Source organism: Xenopus laevis, chromosome 1L (genome assembly GCF_017654675.1).
Source record: "Xenopus laevis strain J_2021 chromosome 1L, Xenopus_laevis_v10.1, whole genome shotgun sequence".
Taxonomy (NCBI): domain Eukaryota; kingdom Metazoa; phylum Chordata; class Amphibia; order Anura; family Pipidae; genus Xenopus; species Xenopus laevis.
The window spans coordinates 106,069,105-106,078,223 of NC_054371.1; positions in this window are offsets into that span (position 1 = coordinate 106,069,105).

Sequence of the window (9,119 nt, forward strand, 5' to 3'; positions counted from 1 at the left end):
CATAAATTTGCTAGAAGAGAGATGCACAGAAGAATAGGATATAATCACATTACATTTGGTGGAGAGGCAAAGAGATGTACAACATTCCTGGAGCATACCATTCACCAACACCACCACCTACCATTCACTAACACTTCCACTTACCATTCACCGACACTACTAAGAAGAATTACATGGTTCTACACATATGCCTGACATATTAAAGTGAAACAGACAGAGCTGTACAGAGAGTTCCCAGTGTGCCCTGGGGACTAAAGGGGGAATAATGGACCTGCTTTAAATTTCACCAACTGGAATTGCAGCAAAACACACTTATATGTTCTCTGCCACTTAATGGGTTAAATAACCATTACTTTTATCCCAAGATTGCAATGATTTTTTTTGATCCTCTGTCTTGAAATCAAATAAAAGTCAGTACATCTAACAGGACCAGAACTATGGGTAGGCAGGTTAAGTATGTGCCTAGAGCGTAGTTGAGCAGGGAACAAAATTGGAGATCATCAGACAGACCACCCGACTGGAAGAGAAGAGTGATGGGTGTGGCAGGGGGATCTAGCAACAGTGATAGCAGTTAGGTACATGGGAGCAAGCAGGGGACAGGCTGGTGGGGTGCTGGGACATGTACTGTTGCCTCTGCCTCTGTTATTTTCAATCAAAATAAGTAAATCAGAGTAATATCTAGCAGATAGGAAGCTAGAAGCAAAATGATTGTTAGAATTTATAGTATTTTACAAAAATTATTTACTAGCCCATGTAACAATGAAATGCATTCTACCACTAGGTGTCACTATTTAACTATTTTAGTTGCAATTGTGGGTTAAGAAAAGTGTACACCATGCTTCTCTAAACTTGCACCGGTTTTCTTTGCAAGTATTGCACAATAAAGGGTATCTCTCCTGAATCAGCCAATACCAAATATCTATAGTTATATGGATTAGTGTCTGTCCCATTTTCACCAAAAATGTTTTACATGTGCAACTTTTTTTCACATGCCTAATGCATTAAAGTCAATGGGTGATTTTTCTTGCAGTAACTTTTTTGTCTTGGTGACTTTTTTGTCCAAATGCATTAAATTCAAAGGGCATTTTTGCATACTTTTAGATTTCAAGGCAAAAAATTCTACTAACATTAGGTTTAAACAAGGAAACCATACTTTTTTGGATAGAACACATTCTGACTAATCTGCAATAAATTAATATGTATTTCTTAGGGATGCACCGAATCCACTATTTTGGATTTTTTGGGCGAATACCGAACCAAATCTGAATCCTAATTTGCATATGCAAATTAGGGGTGGGAAGGGGAAAACATTTTTATTTCCTTGTTTTGTGACAAAAAAGTCACGCGATTTCCCATTCGAATTCTGTTCGGCCGGACAGAAGGATCGCTGCTGAAAAAGGCCAAATCCTGGCCAAATCCCAAACCGAATCCTGGATTCAGTGCATCCCTAGTATTTCTACTACATACTACCCAGCATTGTTTCCTCAGTTTATCAGTTTTTATACAAGTTTCTTAAAATTTTGAACAATTACCTCAAACCTTGCAATTCACAGCAGTATCCTATCTCCTGTTACAGGTTATTAATTACCAACATAAAACCCCAGCAATATGAATGCCAGGGGTCTACTGATGGATTTGATTCTCAGTGTGCATAAGTTTACCAAAGTATGTGGCATATAAGGGATCTTAAACTGAAATTAGTGCATATTTCTCTTATTTAAGGTTCTGGAAAATCAAAACATTTACTGCAATTTAAGTTCTCCCCAAAAAGCCATGTTTTTAGAAATTATGCATTCTTGTCAAACTGCAAAGCTAAGCTAAATCCAGTGGTTTTGAGAACATTTCTTAAAAAAAAAAAAAAACACCTATAAATATTGAAATTTGTATTTTATCTCTCAAAAAAAGTACAAATATAAATCACCCTTAATATGAATGGCAGGGGACTATTGAACAGTTTGATGTCCACTATTCATATATTTACCAAAGTATGTAGCATGTAGGAACCCTAAAATTAAAATAGTGCATATGAATTTTCTTGCCCCCTGTCAGTGTTTTATGTGGTGTAAGCCCCTAACAGTCTAAAGACCCCAGGGAAATATATATTTTTGGAAATTACTGACAAATCCAATTTGTCTTTATATTGCAATGTAATGCTAAAAAAACAAGTTACCAAACAAAAATGCAAGCATTAAAATGCAATAACATCTCATAAATCAAATAAAATTATGAAGCGAAATAATAGAATTGATCCAACAACGTGATTAGTGATTTAAATACCTGACATATTAGACACACTGTTAAATAGACAGTATTTAGGGCAAACAATCAACAAAATGAATGAATAAAAAAGTGCTTGTTTATGTATGTGTATACACAGTGAAAAGTTGTGTGACTGTGCATATGGGTATGTGAGTGTGCAAATATGTGCAAGATTTTCCAAAAAAACCCCCATAAAAAGCAAACTTTAGTGAAATGTCTATGTGCATATAAATAAACATGTCTAACCTGAGCTGGAAGGCCACTGGCAGTGATGCAGGGTCCCAGTCTTGCAGAGGGTTGCACTGTGGAGGAGGTGCGGAGGCAGCACAGGGTTGTATATGGAGATGCTTAAAATGCAGACACAGGGTTGTCACATTTCTGCTGTTTGGGGTTCAGTCATGTAATGACTGTGAGGGAACTGTCATCTCTCCTGATTTATTTTACCGCTGGTGCAAAAATTCTAACTGCCAAAGAATTAAACTAATATGTTCTTGGCCGTTTGAGCTTTTGTCTGCCAGCATGTATGAAATATGTGTTTGGAAGACAATGGGTTAAAGGGGGCTCATATTTCAAACCAAAATAACCATAAATGTCATATAGGCATGTCAATGCATGGGCCAGCACATAGGACTTGCCCAAAGCAAAGTTATTAATCCTAATATACTGTTTACCATAAAAATTGAATGTTGACAATGTCAGTGCTATATAAATAAAGGATACTATCACTAATAATATCAATAATAATAGATATATTTCACATATTTTACAACCTTTAAATAAAAATGCTAAATAGCAACATTTGTATAGCACATAACGTAGATACCATTATATGCATACAGGTGTAGCTGAACTACAACTACAACATCTAAATGTAACTGTAGCAGCAACAACAGTTCATAAATACCAAGCTACATGTTTATATATACATGTATATATAAATATATAGCTGAATTTCTGGAGAGCTACTCTATATTTACCTGAACTTCAATATATAAATTTCAAAAGAGGGACTATATGATTAGAAAAATAGCAATTTATATGTGTTATTGTGCTCCAAGCCCCTTAAAGGGGAACTTAAGCTTAACTAATGAAGTAGGCTAGAAATGTTGTACATTATGTTTTGGATTTCTGTGCTAGCCCAGTAGCTCTCCATCTTCTTTTCTGCTGATTCACCGCACATGCTCTGTGTTGCTGTTACTTACTGAGCTTAGGAACCCACTCACAATATATAGTACACTTAGGGGCAGATTTATCAAAATTCGAGGTGAATTTTTGAAATAAAAAAAATTGAATTTCACGCTATTTTTATGTACCTCGACTAGGGAATAGTCCAAATTTGATTCAAATTTGCAAACAATTTCAAAATTTATCATGTACTGTCTCTTTAAAAATTCAAATTTTACCATTCGCCATCTAAAACCTGTCGAATTGCTGTTTAAGCCTATGGGTGACCTCCTAGAACCTATTTGGAGTCAATTGGTGGACTTTGAAAAAGTTAAGTTTTTTTTTGAGAAAGACTTTCATTCGAATTACTTCAATTCATAAGATTCTAATTCGAGAACGAATAAGGACCTATTCAATCAAAAACGGACCTATTTGACCAACAAAAAAACTTCGACTTCATTTTGGTTGGTCTTTTTGAATTCGAATTTCAAAGTTTTTTAAATTCGAAATTTGACCCTTGATAAATCTGCCCCATAGAATACAAATCTCGTAATATACGGCTGATTAGTAATTAATTTATATACTATATGGTGGCACAGAAACCAGTGCAGCTAACATCAGAATGTAATAATCAGCCCTGTAGCATCATCTTACATTACAGACAAACTTAATTTTCTGCTTGATAATTTGCGACGACCCCTCATCTTAGCTTCTCAACAGCTGCTCAGAGCTCACTGAACAAGTGTCGCAGGCATTTTCCAAGATGGTGAACCCCTGTGATAGGTTTGAAATTCTGGATCATTGCTGCTATTGAGAAGCTGAAAATATAGGCTGATGCAATAAGGTCATTATATAAAATATAGCATTTTAAGCCATATTCATTTTTCGGGTTTAGTTCTCCTTAAAAGATTATTTAAGCTCAGGGGTGAGCAAATTGTTTCATCTGATACAGATTCATGTTTTTGTGAGTGGTGAAAATGATTGTGAATCTGCTCTAGAATCATGCAATGCATTTTATTTCACTAGGAAAAACTGCAGGTTTTTGTGCCACAAAAAAATGTCAACAGCATTATTAGAATTTTTCCGTGCATCTTATTTTTTGCCGGGAGAAACTTGGGAGAAACTTGACAAAAAATAGGCCATTCACTCATCACTTATGTGCACAGCCACCAACAACCAGTTTGTAAATCCGGGCCTAATAGAAATATGAGAAGCATATTAATAACAGTCAAAGAATTGCAGGGGACAATGCCACTATAATAAATCAATCATACTTAGCTATTCAACTGCATTCACTGTTATATGGCCAGCAGGAAAATGTTCCTATAGATTCCTTTGCAAAGTGCCACGACCACTCCACTGTCCTCAGGCCTGAGATATGTACAAGTGGAGATCCAGGGTATCGAGCAATGACATGATCATGAAATTCTTCTGGGCAAAGTATGACCTATGTCGCATGTGATCTTTTATCTCTATTATAACTAGTAGATATGGCACCCTGAGATTTTTGGCAAAAAAATGTTGCAATGAAAAACCACCCTTTTCACAAATATTCATAATTTCTCAATTTTCCTAAAGGTTTTATGACATTTTTGGCGACAGATTCTCTTATCATTAGTGGAATTCAAAGCTTTATTTTAATTAAATTGTCTGTCCAAATCTTGGCTGTAAATAAATCTTTATTCAAATAATTAAACAGCATATTCTATACTTCATGTTATATCTTTTATGCTGGTCATGACATAAAAGAAATGAGTGGGAATTCAATTATTTTATTCTATTAGCACGAGTTAGCATAACTGGAACATATTCAGAATGATGATTTTTGAACTTCCTTCCGTCTCATATTTATAAAGCAGTATGAACCTTTAATCCCCATTGGTTTAGCTAGTAAGTTTTCAAGTTTGACCCAAAGGGCACCATAAATAAAATTAAATCATTTTAAGCATCTCAGTTTTGAGCTAGAGAAGCCTTAAAGGGCTTATTTACAAACACAAGTGTAAGTGGAAATGACAAAAACTGTGCCCATGCTCAAAAGTATTTGCGTCTTTACTTGTCTTTATAAAAGTGTCTATTCTGACTAGGTTGCATAGTACGTGTTGCACCCAGGGCTCCCGTTGCATGTTACTGCTACACATGCAGTGCAAGTTAAGCCTATTTCCTGAAATTATATAATTAGTACACACACATACTAAGCCAACGAGGGACAATTTTAGTCCCTGTGCTGCCCTGAGACATTATTCCTGATAACACACTCCTCACATCCTTAAGCCTGAGAGGTGGTTTAGGGTGCTGCATTTCTAGTGAGAGACTACAGTTGCACTCTCTGCACTAGAAGAGCCAAAGTACCGATTTTAAAACCAGAATTCCAGCTCTTTTGCCGCCTGAGGCCTTTAGTCAAAAATCCTCATAATACTATACATGTTTATTATTGGCACCTTTGGGAGACATGGGGCTTTTCAAATCAGTTGTATTTTTGAACATAAAATATGATGATACTGTATGTTCATTAATTATGAAAAGAATTTTTAAAATTGGATTTGTGTAGTTTTAGCGTTTTTTTTCAACTATAAACTCACACTTTAAAAAGTAGAATAGTCTACTAATTTATCAAAAGATCGAATATAAAAAGCCTTAAATCGGAATAAGAATACAAAAATTTGTGAATGCTCCTTTTCGTATGAATTTTCATGTGATTACAAACGAAAAAACCCACTGAAACCTCCAAAACCTTGAAGCAAAAAAAGATTTTACAAATAGAGACGGACAACTCCTATTGACTTCTACACGACTTCACCAGCTTTTGGATGGTGACGGTTGTTTTTTTTTTGTGGAATTTGTTATGTTTTAGGTAGCTGAGGATGAGGAGAGTATAACAGTGCTTTATTAGCAGAGTCAGACAGCCATTTCATAACAGTAACTTTCACTTTTAAGCTGTCAGGAAGTATGCACAGTATAAGTCTTGGCACAGTGACATCAACAGACCATTTGTATAAACACCACATATTCACCCTATAGTAGGAAAGCATTTGGACAAATGTAATAAACAGCAATAATAAAACAATATACATATTAAAGCAATATTATACATTCTTCGCATAACAAAGTCCTTGGTCCATGCAGGTAGTTTTCTGATTCTCTCAGTACGCCTTATCGGTTCACTTTCTTCAGGCCTATTGCAGTTGACAACAGGAGTGGGAAAATGTCCTTCATCAAATGGAGCTTCTCCAAAGTCATATCTAACAGGAGCAAGACGACTTGCATTCCATATGCGTCCATCAGACAGTTCATATGTGTATGGTCCTCGCTGGCGTCTCACTTCAAGTGGTGTAGTAAATTTAGATTGTCCTTGTTTCAGTATTCCTGGTTTCTGAAAGTGTACTTCTCTTGCACCACGTTTTCTGTCAGTAGAAGCCTTGCATTTGGCTTGGTGACGTTTCACAATGTCAGCAATAGATGATTTTGTAGGAACAGTATTTTGTGGAAGTTTGATGTCTGCAACATGTAACTTAGTGCGCATCTGTCTGCCATGTAATAATTCAGCTGGAGATGATTGGGTTGTTGCATGGCACGTTGCTCTGTAGTTATGTAGGAACTCTGTTATAAATACTTTCCAAGATTTCCCAGTAAGATTTGCTGTCTGTAGTGCTTCCTTCAAACCTCTGTTGAATCGCTCGATTTCTCCATTTGCTTGTGGGTAATACACCAAACATTTCCTTTGCACAATATTCCTCTCTCTCAGAAAGGATTCAAACTCATATGAGACAAACTGTGGTCTGTTGTCTGATATTAACTCCTTTGGATTACCTTCTCTGCTGAAGACTGTAGACAGAGATGTTATCACTGTAGCTGATGTTATATGAGAAACAAATGCAATTTCTGTCCATTTACTGTAATAGTCCATCAAGGTTATAGCAAATCTGCAGTCCATAGGAACATCTGTAAAAGGACCCACAATATCAATTGCAAGTTTTTCCCATGCTGAATCAGGAAGTGGTACTGGTTTTACATCTGGTCTCACCTTAACTTTGTGTACAAAGTTCTTTGCACAACCCAGTGAAGTGTTGCTTTGTGGTGACATTTTAGACACTGGCTGTGTGACAGGCACTGGTGCTGTAGTAATGAGACTATCAACTAATTGTAGGTTTAATGCAGCAAAGAGAGCCTTTCCAAGTATAGCATTACCCTTATTCACAATGTAAAAGTCACATTTTGCAGTATTTGATTCAAATTGTACAGTCGCTGGCAAGCAACCAAGCGCAGGGATTGGATCCTTTAAGTAACTGACCAGTTTCAGGGCAGGTTCAACAAGCGGATCTTTTGCAAAGTATTTCAAGAAAATATCCTTTGGTAGTATAGAAACAGCTGAACCTGTATCAAGCATCAGGTTAATGGAGTGTCCCTTGTCAGCAGAAGCAGTAGTACTGACACTGACAGTGCATATAAACTTGTCTGGAATAAACCCACCAGCTTTATTCACACTTAATACTAGGGATGTAGCGAACGTCGGAAAAAAAGTTCGCGAACATATTCGCGAACTTGCGTCAAAAATGCGAACGGTTCGCGAACGTCGCGAACCCCATAGACTTCAATGGGAAGGCGAATTTTAAAAGCTAGAAAAGACATTTCTGGCCAGAAAAATGATTTTAAAGTTGTTTAAAGGGTGCAACGACCTGGACAGTGCCATGCCAGAGGGGGATCAAGGGCAAAAATGTTTCTAAAAAATCCATTGTTGACACAGCGCTGCGTTTTGTGCTGTAAAGGGCAGAAATCACACTACATTTCTAAACCTGTCTAATAAAATGCTTTAAAACGTCCGGCGTCTACATGCCAATCAAGTCGTGTAAAGGTTACAGCCTGTTCACACGCAAAGACGAAACGCGGTGCTTACTGCAACGCAAAAAGACGCAAAGAGCTTTAATGAATGATACCGTCAAGTGAGCAAATAATAGTTTTTAATTACTAGTTGCTTGTCACCTCCAGGATGTTCGTCCTGTTGGTGGCAATATTTCTGTAGTGGTGTGTTTAGCAGTCACCGTGCTTTTGCGCACGTGCACTGTCAGGCAGAGGTAATTCAATGTACAGTGAAGTGAACCAAAAAACACTGATTCTGCAGTGTGGGCCCAGTTTTGGTCTACTTTATTGATCACCTGCGGTGACCATAAAAGATGCGATTTTGCCACTGTTGCAGAACCCTGAAAAATTAGGCATGTGTACTTTCCTGAAAAATTATGTTTTTTTTGTCGCAGCCACTGAACCAGAAGTCCAGAAACAATATGCCATATAAATGCTGAAAATATTAATTTTTTTTTGTCGCAGCCACTGCAGCACAGAGGCCAGAAAAAATATGCCATATAAATGCAAACAATATTAATTTTTTTTTGTTGCAGCCACTGCAGCACAGAGGCCAGAAAAAATATGCCATATAAATGCAAACAATATTAATTTTTTTTTGGTCGCAGCCACTGCAGCACAGAGGCCAGGAAAAATATGCCATATAAATGCTAACAATATAAATTTTTTTTGTCGCAGACACTGAAGCACAGAGGCCAGAAAAAATATGCCATATAAATGCTGAAAATATTCAATTTTTTTGGTCGCAGCCACTGAAGCACAGAGGCCATAAAAAATATGCCATATAAATGCTGAAAATATTCTGTTTTTTTTGTCGCAGCCACTGAAGCACAGAGGCCAGA